Source organism: Tachypleus tridentatus, chromosome 4, assembly GCF_004210375.1.
Source record: "Tachypleus tridentatus isolate NWPU-2018 chromosome 4, ASM421037v1, whole genome shotgun sequence".
Lineage (NCBI taxonomy): Eukaryota > Metazoa > Arthropoda > Merostomata > Xiphosura > Limulidae > Tachypleus > Tachypleus tridentatus.
In genome coordinates this window covers 48,843,465-48,858,339 of record NC_134828.1, presented here as the reverse complement: position 1 = coordinate 48,858,339, position 14,875 = coordinate 48,843,465, and the positions used below count along the sequence as shown (strand labels likewise).

The 14,875-nt window shown below is 32.7% G+C and overlaps 1 pseudogene across 1 annotated transcript in view; it reads left to right on the top strand.

The window, feature by feature from the left end:
• Positions 1-14,875, top strand: part of LOC143249084 (eukaryotic peptide chain release factor subunit 1-like) — a 44,243-nt pseudogene that overhangs the window by 14,520 nt on the left and 14,848 nt on the right. The window contains exons 3-6 of the transcript XR_013027509.1: positions 1,037-1,213; positions 2,170-2,309; positions 12,664-12,802; positions 13,758-13,948. The product of XR_013027509.1 is annotated as a eukaryotic peptide chain release factor subunit 1-like (transcript). The remainder of the gene's footprint in view (positions 1-1,036; positions 1,214-2,169; positions 2,310-12,663; positions 12,803-13,757; positions 13,949-14,875) is intronic.

The window sequence follows — 14,875 nt, the reverse complement described above, 5'->3', positions numbered from 1 at the left end:
ACCTTGTCATTGACTTTTAGAAATGTAATCTAAAAAGTGAAATTCAAGTACTGCAGCAAAACTACTTGGTTGAAATGTCCAGTAATTTCCAGAAAGATACTCCATTATTTTATAAGCAGATAATCTGCAGTTTTAACATCACTCAAGTTATTCACTGAAAAATATCTTGGTAGTAAATAAAGTGTTCAATCAATTTAAATAACACATTTTTACATTGCAGAAACTTAAATAACAGTAAAGAATTTTAATTGTTGGCTTGAGAATGAGCTTAAAACTGAAAAATGAGGGAAAGTATGATGTGCAGACACGTTTTACATTTGCTTTGGTGATATAGGAAGTTTAAACATTTTTTTGATTATTCAATTTTTAGGGAAGTTCTACTGTAAGCAAATGGTTTAGAAAGTTTTTGATACTGTCTTATTCAGGTTGATATTTTTTTATTCTCTGTAGTAGATAAAACATATTCTTCCCAAAAGGATATTGTAGTAAAATACAACATCTGTGTTGAAGGGAAAGCACTGTTATATCCTTTGTTGGCCAAGTTGGCTTTAAATGGGACAGTCCACTAATAGTATGAGAGAACAAAAGTAATGATGTGATGCTGTTGACTGGACAAAAAAACTAAACTAAACTTACCTGTTGAATTCAGACATGCTTTCTTGAGCAAGTTCTTCTGAGAGGCTATAAAGTAAAGACCTATATTAAGATCATGTTTAGTTGTACAAATATCAATCCTGAGGGAAAGCAAAATGTGGGACTAAGCACAGCCTGATAGAATTAACTGTCGTTTTGAGTCCATAAGTACTTACAGTTTTTCTCTCATACAATAAAAATTGTTTTAATTTTTACTAATGTTGTCCAGTTTCAATATTTCAAACACATTAGGAAGACTCAAGTTATCCAATTCAGAAAATATATCCATATTTCATAAATGAATTGCTAGTTATTAGCAGTTCCTTGCATCTGTTACATTTAGGAAATCAACCTGAATGCTCATTTTCATTACATGACTGTAGTACAATATTTTACTTTTTAGGAATGGCACAAGTATGATATCCCTTATCATCCCTCCCAAGGACCAAATTTCAAGAGTATCAAAAAATGTTAGCTGATGAATTTGGAACAGCTTCTAATATTAAAAGTCGAGTGAATCGGTTGTCAGTGCTTGGTGCCATCACATCAGTACAACAGAGGTTAAAGCTCTATAATAAAGGTAAGGAAGTTTTAGAAAATAAAAACAAATCTCAGAAAACATAAAGTATGGTGTAAATTTTTCAAGTATATTTGCTTTCAAAACAATGATTTTTTCCTTTGTTTTATTTTATTATTTGTTGTTAAATTGTTCATATTCTTAGATATCGTACATAAATTCCATTCTTATAACTACATGCATTTACTTGCAGGCTACTTGGTTATTCCTTGACGTTTTTTGTTTTTTTTGGTTTTTTTCCCTATCAATTTGGGTAAGTCAGTTCCATATACAGACAAATTTCAAAACTCAAGTGAAAATAAGTATTACAGCTACTTCAACAATTTTTAATTCAAAAATATGAAATAAAAACCCAATAACCTGAGCACTTTATAAAGGTGGACCTTTCAAAAGCTCTTAGATTTTAGGGTTTTAATTTCATTTCTGTCAAGACTTCTTGAACCTATATGTTAATATCAACACATTTTTGTCATTTTGTGATATATTATTACAAGAAAATTATTCTTTATTTCTTCACAGTCTGAAGGGGATTCAAAAAATAAATAATACAGTTGTCACTGGGTTATATTTCAGTCTTGTCTAACTGCTCTTAGCTGTTGATAAGACATTTGTAGTGAATGGATGTTTGTTTTAATAATAATGTTTTGTGAATTTTTTGAAGATATGATTAGAGAACATTACTGAATTTTCAAACAAAAGGTAGAGCTAAATGTTATTTATTATAATGAAAAATAAATATTTAGAAATTTTATTTTTAGTTACATAAACTTTTTCTGTTAGATTCCAAACAACAAATTAAAATAAAAAAAATTGAATAAAATCTATTCACACATTTTTAGAGGATAAACTAAAAGTGAAATATTGTACAGCAACTGTTGGTTAGGTTTTTAATCAAATGCACTTTCTTTAGTTATTATACATGTTTTAGATATAATCTCTAAAAAATGTTTTGATTATAGTTCCTCCTAATGGCCTTGTAATCTACTGTGGGACAATTGTTACTGAAGAAGGCAAAGAAAAAAAAGTCAATATTGATTTTGAACCATTCAAACCAATAAACACCTCCTTGTACCTTTGCGACAACAAGTTTCACACAGAGGTGAGTTTTTTAACGGAAACTTGGTTGAGGACCTTAACTTTTTTTCAGAATTTTTACTTTTTTGTGCAGTTACCTTTAACTCATTAGTTTTGATTTTTATTGGAAAATCAGTTGTGGCAGTTTGGATATGTTCTGTTTTGTTGTTTTAATCTCTTGTGAGTTATTACGTTTAAACAGTGTTTGCACAGTCAGGTATGGTAGTTAGAGTTTTCAAGTGTTTTGGTCAGTTACTGAATACCTGTCCAGGTTCTTAGGTTGAATGACTAAATGTTCATCTCCTGAATAACTTGCATAATTATTTCTAGTACCATGCAAACATGAAAAATATGTGATGTTGAGTTTCTTCAAAAACATACCTAAGGCATTTAAAACACTCAGCAGTTCTTAGAAAGCATGTTATTTCAGAAATCAGTATTTTGTTAGAAAACAGTTACAAAAGAAAAAAAAAATCAATAAAAATATTCACAAAAACAATGCTTGAATATTATTTCTGATTGAATCATATATGTATTTACTGTCACTGCTGTTTTGCTTGCAATTTGAACTGCCAGGTGATGGCTTTATTGAAGGCAACCATGTTAATTGTCTCAACATGGTCTCAGTCAGTATGATTAACCATGCGACCTCCAGTACTCATTTGAAGTCTTTATACTTTTTATACTATTTTTGATACATTATGTATATATTCATAAAATTTGACAGATTTTCAGTAGACATTGAGTCTTTCATATAGAAAAAATTGTATTTTTAGTGAAGTATTTTGTATACATTAAAAATATATCATGAATATAGAGAATTTTGTGACTAGTCCAAGTGCAAAGTGATTTTCATGTTAAGAATAAAAATACTTTTTATCTTAACCTCAAATTTAATTTATGTAATCTCTAAAACCTAGAACATTTCAAATGTTTCTTTTCAGTAAAACTTAAAATTTTGTGTTATTTTCTCTACCCTAACTCTATATAAGATAGATCAATGACTAACCGTGTAATTACAAAAAAAAAAAAAAAATCAAAATAAATTTAAATTACCCTTTTATCCTCTCAAGAATGACTTCAAATTGTAATGTGAAACAACATTCTTTATATATATCTAAGTATCTTTAAGCTTGTAACATTATACATCTATTTATACTTAAATTTTGTGTTATTGCCTTTTGAACTATCTTTAAACTACTGTTTGCACAATTATAAGTTAAGTTACTTGAATGTGAAGCTTACTCTACACTATTGAATCACGTTACCTGCAAGTTTGCTTACATGTGTGCCTTGTGAAACATTTTTATTGTATTTATTTATTTTACATAATCTAATCTTAACTAATCTAAAGAGATCCCTATTTCTACATTTTAGTTACTTTTATAATAACAAAGAATAAACATGAAAAACAAGAAACAAAGTACTTATCTGGTTTTTTTTTCTTTTCTTTTGCTGTTGACTTTCAGTGAAATTAACCCTACTTTCTTTCATACTAATGTTAGTTAATGTGCTGAGTAATTTTTATTTAATTAAATAATGCATTAAATAATATAGAATAAAACATGCTAAAAAGCGGACGATTTTTCCTATCGCAATTTTTCTTGCTTTCAAACTATGTGACAAGAGACTTAACAAATTCTTCCAAGTTAGTGTTTGTTATTAAGATTAGTGTACAAACAAATTGCACAAATTAAGATAAGAACAACAAATTTAAGTGTTAACAAACATGTTAACATGAGATTGATTTCTCTCTTGTACCTTCCTCTATTTATTATGTGCATTTACACATGTCCTACTCTATCTGGAAGCTTCCTTGTAAAATCTTGTACAAGTAAGTACATGAGCCTGTACAAGGAAAAAAACACAAACACATGCAAATCTACTTGGAACCTCCCTTTGATCTAGCATAATTACATTAAAAGTAATTACCATACAGTAGACAGTTGATTTCATTTTCATTTACATTGTGCTCTCTCCATTGTAATGGCATCTGAATGTATTGTGTATTTCCATAGGTAAACAAACGTACTGGTGTGATCTTTTAAGAGATCAGGAAATTTAGATCGGTTCAATATTGGATATGAGTTGCAGGCTTAATTGGTAAAGTGCTATATTTGCTGTGCATATATAGAATGCACCTCAAAATTTAGAATTATCCAGAGATGTGTCAGTGTAACACTCAGTGGGCCTGGTATATGGTTCAAAATATCATAACCATCAATAGTTAAGATCATAAGCTAAGCGAAAATAGCTATTATTGTGGGAGTGTCTAGTTATGATTGACTTGAAAATAGAAATGATGTGTAGTTGTACATGCATTTTAGTAATGGCATCAATATAGCAATTAAAATTGCATTACTGTTAACATAAATAAAGCTACTGCCTGATTTATTTGTCTTATGATAGCTGATTTACATGTAATTCTGTGGTCTCAAAATATTTTTGGAACATTTTTCTTGCATTTCAGCAAATCTGCAGTTTACATGGCTGCCGCTGAGTTAGAATTACTCTACCAGATTTCAAAAGCAAGATGCATCACAGGTTTCTGAAATAGACCACTTTTTTTTGTGGATTCCTGTACATGGTTAGGAGATCTCCCAGGGAAGGTTCTGTTCATTCAGTTTACCTCCTCTCGAATCTAAACATCCACCCACATGTTTGCCCTGCGTGGTGACCCATGAAGGGGAGGAGAGGATCCTGGTGGTTGAGGGGTCCAACCCTAACACACCACTTTGGTCTTGAATTCCTGCAGATGGGTGACCTTGAGGTGGTCCCTTCCTGGATCAGTCAGCTGGTCTACTTGGGCTAGAGTCAACCAAGTATCAGTGTTGGATGTTTTCAACAGTTGTTGTGGACATTGTATCTGATGCTGGTGTTTGGGTATAGTGCTCTTGAAACCATGACATTGCTGCAGTGTTCTTGTTTGACATTGTAGTGTTTCCCTTCATAGTGCTCCATGGTGGGTGGGGGTCAGTGGGCACTGAAAAATTCTGTTTTTATTATGGATTCTCCAAATAAAAACTGAAATAGAGAAAAACAGTCCATAGGTAAATTACCATGTCTTGAAGATTCTGAGCAGCAATCTTCAACATCTGTAACACCTGTACCCCATTTTCTTATACTACATTCTCTTTCAGACAAGTCTTCAGGGCAGATGTCTCCCTTTTTCATTCACAAGGGACTAGAGGGACTTGCTGGCTCTCCAAAGTCAGTAAAGAAGCTTTGCTCTGGTGACATATTGGTGGAAATATCTACATCTCAACCAAGTTAACTCCTCTTGCATTCAAAGACGATTAAGAATATACCTATTGAGGTTATGCCTCATGCTACTTTGAATTTGTCAAGAGGAGTTATTGTTGAGAGGGATTTGAAGAACATCCCAGACTCAGAGATCCTTGCTGGCTTCTCCACCCAAGGACTTTCTGCAGTTAGGCATATCTCCACTTGCAAGGATGGAATTATGATGCTGACCAATGTCTTCATTTCTGACATTTACATCACTGCATCCACCTGCCACCATCAAGGCAGGTTATCTTAATTGCCAAGTACAGCCATACATTTCCAAACCCTCCTAGATGTTTCTAGTGCCAGCAGTTTGGTCACTCAAAGACATCGTGTTGTGGTTCCTTGACGTGTGCTCATTGCAGTGGCAAGGACCACGATGCCTGTGAATGTGAAATGGACCCTCATTACATCAATTACAATGGCTCTCGTCCATTCTTATCGCATTCTTGCCCTAAATGGTTGAGAGAAAAAGAGGTGTAGCATTTGAAAATGATTCAAAACATTACTTATCCTGAGGTGAATCAATATCAACACCCATCTCTGGCCCTCTTTCACTGCTCTTGCAGAACTTGATCCTGCCATTTGTCTGTGTGGCAGCAGTAACTGACTGTATTATACAAGCAGCTGCTCAATGTATTCCTAAAACCTCAACCTGTTTTCCACTATATCCTTGTCTGGTGGAATCCTGCCTGCCACATGGCACAGAAGGCTCAAAAACGGGCCTGGGATACTTTTCGTAGATATCCCACACTGTCAAACTGCATCACTTTCCAGCATGCCTGTGCACGTGCTTGGTAAGTAAGACATCAAAGCCAGAAGGATTCTTGAATTAAGTTCACAATTGGCATATTTTCTTCCACCAGTTCCAAAGTTGTATGGGACAAGATTCAAAAGTTTAGTGGCCAATATACTTCTCTTTCCCTCTCGATCATGCTCTGATGGCCAGGAAGGAGCTGATACTGTAGGTGAAAGCTTTTGCCAGGTATTTAGCCCTTCTGTTTCATCCTCCACCTTCTTAGCCATCAAGATTGTTTCTATGACTATAATCGTCCCTTTACACTGGTGGTACTCAAACTGGCCCTTCATCAGTCTGGCAGTACATTTGCCAGACCTGATGATGTTCACTATGAAATGCTGCACCATTTTCTCTTGCTATTATTGTGATTGTTCTTATTCTTAACCAGATCTGACAGGAAAATGTTTTTCCTGATATCTGGCACCAGTCTGGGAAGGATTCCAAAATTCCTTCAAACTACCATCCAATTGCTTTGATGAGCTGTCTCTGTAAGACCTTAGAGAAGATGGTTAATGCTTATCTTGTTTGTTCCTCGAATAAAACAACCTCCTCTCGCCCACCCAGTGCGAGTTCCGACGACAGCTCTTCTACTGTGGACCATCTGATTTGACTTGAAACGTCAATCAGAGAAGCCTTTCTCAAATGACATCTTGTATCAATTTTCTTTGACATTGAGAAGGCTTATGATACAACATGGCGATATAGCATTTTACGAGACCTCCATTTGTATGGGTTATGTGGCAATTTGCCTATTTTTATTAAAAGTTTTTTAATGAACAGGTAATTTCAAGTTTGTGTGGGTTCAACACTTTCCCATTCATTTCTACAGGAACTTGAAGTCCATCACGGCTGTATTTTGTGTGTCACACTTTTTAACATAAAGATTAATCCCATCACTGAACAACTCCCTCTTATTGTTGCAAATGAGCTCTGTGTCAGTGACTTTCACGTATCATGTCATTCATGGAATGTGAGGTATATTGAGCAGCAGTTACAGACTGCCCTCAGTTGTTTACTGAAGTGGACCACAGCAAATGGTTTCAACTTCTCTCTCTCTAAAACTATTTGCATGCATTTTTGCTGCCAACAGGATATTCACCCTGATCGTGAACTCAGTGTGGGTGAAGTTGTGCTACCTGTGATCCCTGAGATAAAGTTCTTGGGGCTTATCTTTGACTGTAAGCTAACCTTTATACCACACATCAAGCAGCTATGGGGCAAATATACAAGAGCACTGAACATCCTCCATGTCCTCTCTTCCACCGCTTGGGGAGTGGATTAATGTTCTGTGCTAAAGATATATCGTGCTCTTATTCGATCAAAACTAGATTATGGATCACTGGTTTATGTCTCTGCCAGGACTTCAGCCTTAAGGAGATTGGTCCCCGCTCATCGACAGTGACTTTGCTCTGTGCTAGAGCTTTCTGCACTTCCCCAATTCAGAGTTTATACACAGTCTCATGAATATCTTTTGCACCTCTGCCATTTGTAACTGTCTTTACTGTATGCTTCGAAACATCATTCCTTACCAAAGCATCCCACCAGGGGTTTGTGTTTTCTTTCCTCAGTGGGCCATACTTTTTCAGAACAGATAATTTGCCATTGCTCCTTTTGGCCTTTATATCCAGGGGCAGTTGGATGAATTGGGTCTGTCCTTGGACAGATTTAATATTGCTGTATCCACTGGTCAGCCCATTCTGCCATGGTTTATTAGTCTCCAAATGTGACTTGTCTTTAAGTCATCTGAGAAAAGCAGACACTTCCGATTGGAAATGCTGTCTGTCATTTGCTGAACGTCTTTTGAACCATCCTTCCATTTCTATTTATACAAATATTTTGAAATCAGGTGACTGTATGGGCTCTGCCATTGTTTGTTGTGGTTTGGTGGTTGTGTGCAAAATCCCCTCTACAGCTTCTGTGTTCACTGCTGAACAGAGTGCCATTTCTCTTGCCTTGGATCACATAGAAGCTAAGCAGTATTCAAATTGCACCATTTATACTGGCTTGCTTAGTTCTCTACTGGCACTGGAATTGCTTCACTTTAGTTCTCGCTGATATCCAAAACCGACTGACCTATTTCTCATTAACATCTACTTCTATCCAGTTTTTGTGGATGCCAGGCCACTTTGGTATTTGCTGGAATGAGCTTGCCAAAACCACAGCTAAATCTCTCTGCTCTGGCACAATCACTGCTGTTTGTTCTATACATGGACTATGGTCCTGTATTCAAGGGTCGGCTCTGTGCCAGTTGGCAGTGGACTTGGAGTGAGCAACATGAAAACAAGCTTTCCCAAATAAAACTGTTGGACTTTGGCAGTCTTGCTTTTCTAAAGATTGGAAAGAGAAAGTTGTTCTAACTAGATTACGCATTGGTCATAGTTTTTAACTCGTTGTTTTCTTTTATCTGGGACTGATGCACCAATGTTTTGTCTGTGTAACACTCAGGCTAATTATTTACTATTACGTTTAGAAATAAATATTTAGATAGTGTTAAAACATCATTATTTTGTTCACGTGTACAAGTTTTGTTGTGGAACAAAATGCGCATGTGCATAACATTTATAAGCCACAATAAGCCACATTTTACTGTCTTGCCATCATTATGACTATCAACGACAGCACCATTTTAAACATGTTTTGTCCCAAAGTTTATGCGTAACATTAGTGTTATTGGCAGTGATGACACTGTCAACCTTCCAAATGTTTTTAGTTTTTTTAAATGCCATTAATCTTTTTAATGCTATTTAAGTTTTTAATTTATACATTAGACCTTTTTTAATGTGATTTTCTTTTAAGAATCAAAGTACATCTAGTTTGATTTGAAATTAGAAAATGGCCGTAATGTCAAATAACTTGAAACCAAGACTGGAAAGGCCAACTTCAGGTGACTATCGATGGTTTTTGAACAAACTTCTTAGTCTCCCTGGCGAGTTATCATAATTGCAGTTATGCTACAGAAAGTCCTTTACAACTTGTATTACTGTAGTTTTTTTCTTGCTGCTGTATACTAATGTAAAAATTGGATTTAATGCTATTTATGTTTTCAATTCAAAAATTAAACCTTCCATTGTTTAACCTTAATTTTCTTTTATGAATTTTAATAATTTTACTTTAATTTTAACTTTTTTACCAGATGTTTGGCACAGATCGCCTAGTTGCTTTGCACTGTAAAACACCAAACCAATCAAATAGATCATTCATAACATACCCAAACAAGTCATTGAAGCCATGTTAACAGCACCGAGCAGGACATTCTACAGATTATCAATGTAAATAAGATATCAATCAAAACACAATATTTATCATATTTAACATCCATCAGAAGAATGCTTTCTTGTTGGTCAAGCAGTAAATTTACAATGATGCATAGAGATTCAGAATGAGTAAAAAAGACAAATATAGAAAATAAAATGTAATGATTCATTGTTCTGTTATAGATTATCAACAACCAATATGTCAAATAGCAAGCTTTTTTCCTCATTCATTTCAGACACTAAATACAAATGATGAAGTAGCAAGTGTCTAGCAAGTTTCAGTGAGACTTACTCAGCTATCTCTTTTGACATGTATCACAAAAACCATGAAGAAAATAACTTTTGCTGAGGAGTCAACAAATTGCCCAACTTATGTAGTCACTGCCATGTTTCGTAAAGGATCTTAGCCATATTATTCCCTGGAAGCCTGGAAACTACTGTGAACTCAGCCACACTGATGAGCAATACACATTCCAAATATTACAGTGAAGTTCAGATGTTTATTCAAAAAAAAAAGTTTTGTTTGAAAATCAACCAACTAAAAATATTTACCAAGCTTACATAGTGTTAAAGTACAATGTAAGAAACATATGGTACTTTGCAATTTTTTTCATTTCACTACTGACAAAAAAATTAGGTTCCAACTCATTAAAAGCAAATTACCTAAAAATTGAAATTCAAAGCATCTAGTTGCATGTTATTTCATTGTCCTGCTATCTTACATGAATGTCCATACACTTTTTCTGCATTTGGATAACATAATCAAAGAGAACCACAAAAACGACAAATTTCAAAAAGAAGCATACTTTTGAAGTGAACTGCAATACCAAATGATATTTTTATTTCCATACAAGAAAACTTAGCAATTTGGGTACTGTCAAGGAACATAAAATAATTCACCAATGTTTTTATCAGAATGTGTAACTACAACGAGTAAATTTCAGATATTTAAGATTTAAGCACATTGTTGACACAGTATCCAAAATATTCTTTGCCAAAGTAGAAGGTATGAAACTTGATATAAGAGGTTTGCAGGTACTGTCCTCTCCATTTTCAGTATTTATTTTATATGCTGAAACACCACATTCTTTCATGGTGTCAACATTTTTTTCTTTCTGTGCTTTTCACCTTTATCTTGGGATTTTGAAGCACATTTTCTCCTCTGTTTCAATATTAATTTCTTCAAGACTCATCTAACATAGGTTTTTATGTTTACCAGTCATTTTCTTTATCCATATTTCCAGGCTTTTCTTAATATATTTCACCTGTCAGTCTTAAGTCTCTCCTCCTAGACATCATTTGCTGTGCATGTCATAAGGTTTTAGTGAATCCCAGAAGAAAGGATGTGACAGGTGGGTGTGGAAGCAAGGGATTCAGATTTCCTGTTTTATAGCTCTTTAACCTAACCAAATTTAAGGCCATAAAAATTATAGTTTGTATAAGCAATGATGATTTTTATAGAGTAATTTACATTTAATTATGTAGTCACTAGCAGGGAGTGGGGGTGGATAAATTGAAGTATCTAGAGAAAATGTTGTCATGCTAGGGGAAATTCTGGATTTTTTTTAAATATTGCCTTATATAATTAAGAACGTTTTTTATTATTATGAAGTGTTGATTATTAGCTAAGATTTTATGCTATGCTAATTGGTATAAGATAAAAAGTAGTTTAAAATTTTGAATATGAGACTAAAACCTTGTGTCTTGCACAATAAGGATATCTGGGGTGAGAGGGTTAAAGAAAAAACCATAATACACAAAATTCATTCTTAGATTTCTATAGCGAAATATATGCAGGTACGTATGACATTGTGTTGATCGTGCAGGTCATGGTAAAAATGGTGCTGTTATATGTAAAATTAACTTTGTTTTCTATCATTTTTAAAGTGAAAATCTAGTATATGGACGGAGACTGAATATAAATGTTTCTTAAGCAAGCTTGATTAGCGTGATGTTCCTATCATCTCCAGCCAGCAGTATGTATAGTGAGCAAAATATGAGCCAAAGAGAAACTGATTGCTTCAAATTAATACAGATCAGCCACCATTTTTTTTAATATCACAGTCTCAAACTCCTTAATATTAAGTGCTGAACAACAATATACAAGTGAGAAATTGTAATGAAAGTGGATAATGTAATGTGATATTGAGTGTTTTATAAGAATACAAAACTAAAATACATATAACCTACTAAACATGTTTTATGACAACTGATTGATAAATAAACATGATGGGTTAAATATAAAAAACAATTGAATACTAATTTCCATTAGAAAACTAGGTTGCTGGTTACTAATTATTTAATAAAAGACTGAATACAATTAAAACTAATAAATATTAAGATGGATGCTTGGAGAACTATTTTTTTATATTACTAAAATTTATCAATTCATTTAAATATGATTTGATTGACAGAGAAAACAATTATATGCTGTAGAAAGTATCAAAATGGGTTAAATGACATCAACAAATCAACCTATTAGTCCTATTACTATTTTACCATAATTTTTGTCTTGATTTTTTTATGAATAATAATAATAAAATAATAAATTAGGTTATATTTTTCACTGGTAATTTATAAGAATTTCATCTATTTCACTGCTGAATATTTCCAACATTTATATTACCCAACTGTACCAGATATCTGGCAAAATCATGGAATAATGTATATATCACATACTGACCTAATATATTTTACAGCTCATAACAAACTGGTTAATACCTTTAGAAATCGTATATTTTTAATTCTTCATTTCAAAGTTGAAGTTGTTTTCTGGTTAGCATTAATGTGGTTTGTGAAATGGATTTTTCCAAAGAATATATATTTGAAAATAAAATTATTACTAAAATTCTATTAATAATTAAAAATTGATTTATGAGTGTTTTTTCATACAACAACTTTTCACACACAATGTTTGACAAATTTGTTTTGGTTAAATTTTAGATTAAACCAGATTGTGCTTAACTGAAGATTTGGAAATTGAGTGATTCCTTGTATGGTATTTATGACACTTCAGAAAAATAAATACAGTTTCTTTTCAGGCTCTCTCAGCATTGTTAGCAGATGATAATAAGTTTGGATTTATTGTTATGGATGGTAATGGTGCTCTCTTTGGAACTCTTCAAGGAAATACTCGTGATGTCCTGCACAAGTTTACTGTTGACTTGCCTAAAAAACATGGTGGGTTGTTAATGATTATGTTAAAACCCAACTTTCTCACTTAACACTAAAGAGAACTAAATTATATATGAAACATTTGTGTTTAAACCTCTTGATACAGGTAAGTAAACTCTACATTCAAAATTTAAGCTGATTTATTATCAATGTAAGTTAATCCTCTCTACATGGGTCACAGGTCAAAGCCCATACCATTGCATTTGTTGATTTGCATTGAAATGAACTATTATTTTATGAACTTTGTCAACATAAGTAAATATTAAAAAAAAAAACGCAAATGTTGATCTTTTGTCAGAAGTTATGGTGAATGCAGCACTGGTTCAGATTAGGTGTTTGTGATGTCAAAATACAAGGTCTAGGTTTTATGAATTAGGAACACATGTCAATGCTGACAAGCTATAATACAAAACAAAAACCTCCTGTCTTTTTTATTTGCTTATGTATGGAATCAAACACAGTGGCCTCGCTCACTTTCTATTTGTGGAAACACTTCCTCATATACAATTGTCTATGATGTCAATAATCAATTGAAAGCTCATAATGTCTCTTTAGTGGCTTTGTCAGCATTTTCAGGCATTATGACATCCCTGTATATTTTCAATAAGATTTCAAGCTGATAAGTTATGTTTTTAAAAGGTCTGCTCAAAAGTTCCTAATTTTTAATAAAAAATACAACTTTGTTACCAGTATAGTAATTTATGAAGTTTATTTCAATTAAATTACAGTAGTTTTAAGGCATTTCATTTTCTTGTATGATAATTGTTTTTTTTCTAAAATCGTATTACTTGCAATAAACATGAATATTTTTGTGGCCAAATCACATTGTCACAGGAGAGTAGGTTTAGAGTTCCTTGCCAACATGTAAATGTAAGTTCTAAATTTCTAATTTTGTTATTAGGTAACTAAAGTGCAAAAAGTGATATGATGATAACTTGATTGTTTATTTTCTCTTCTTTAGGTCGTGGTGGACAGTCAGCTCTCCGGTTTGCTAGATTAAGGATGGAAAAGAGACATAATTACGTGCGGAAAGTGGCTGAGGTAGCAACACAACTTTTCATCACCAATGACAAACCTAATATTGCTGGCCTTATTTTAGCAGGATCAGCTGACTTTAAAACAGAACTTAGCCAATCCGACATGTTTGATCCTGTAAGATGCAAGAAACAAGTTTATATTTGAAGTTACTTGCTAAATTTTAAGACAATTCTGTTAATATTATATGTTTGGTTTTAAAGGGTAGATAAAATATTTTAATAGCATTTTTGTCAAGGTGTTTGTCTGTATCTTAACCATGATAACATGTTTTAAAGTGTGTGAATTATTGTACTAAGTGTTAATCTTCAAACTACTGAATGTTGACCAGTATTACATCATGTATAGTTCCATGTACATTAACTTTTTGAAAACCTACTATAATATATAGGCTGTTACAAGCAAAAGTGTAAAACTGTAAAATGGACAGTCAGCCTGAAAAGCTAATACATTCAGCCTTAGTTGAAAACTTTGAATGTACAAAATGAAGAACTGTTTATAAGATAGCAATTCAATAAAAAATTTAGCACTCCAACACTAAAAACAGTTAAATTTGCACTTTTTTATCTTGATTGCTACAACCTACTTTTTTAGTAGGTATGTTACTCTTGAGAAAGTTTGTTGTGAAAATGAAACTTGTTGATGAAATAGTTTTAAGTTTATCTTGAACAATCATAAAATTATGTAGTTTTGAAAATAAAGCATTTGATTTTGTTCTGTTATTTATAATAAAACATTTGTTATTTAATGTTATTTAATAGTTTATATGCAAAGTAATTTTCTTTTTGTCTAAAAATACTATTTATTATCCTATATTTTTCACATTTCATTTGTTTAATCTCTTAGAACCTCCTTAATGAATATTAAATGTTTTTTAAAGTAAATTTTTGTTTGATTTTCCATTTTATCTAATGTATCATTAACTCTAGAGACTATCATCAGTGTACAGTGCAATGAAATGATTAGATTTAAGAAATGGAAATATCTACATATCTTTTAAACATTCCTAGAATATTTTGTAATTTTCTTTTTGTCATAAGCGTG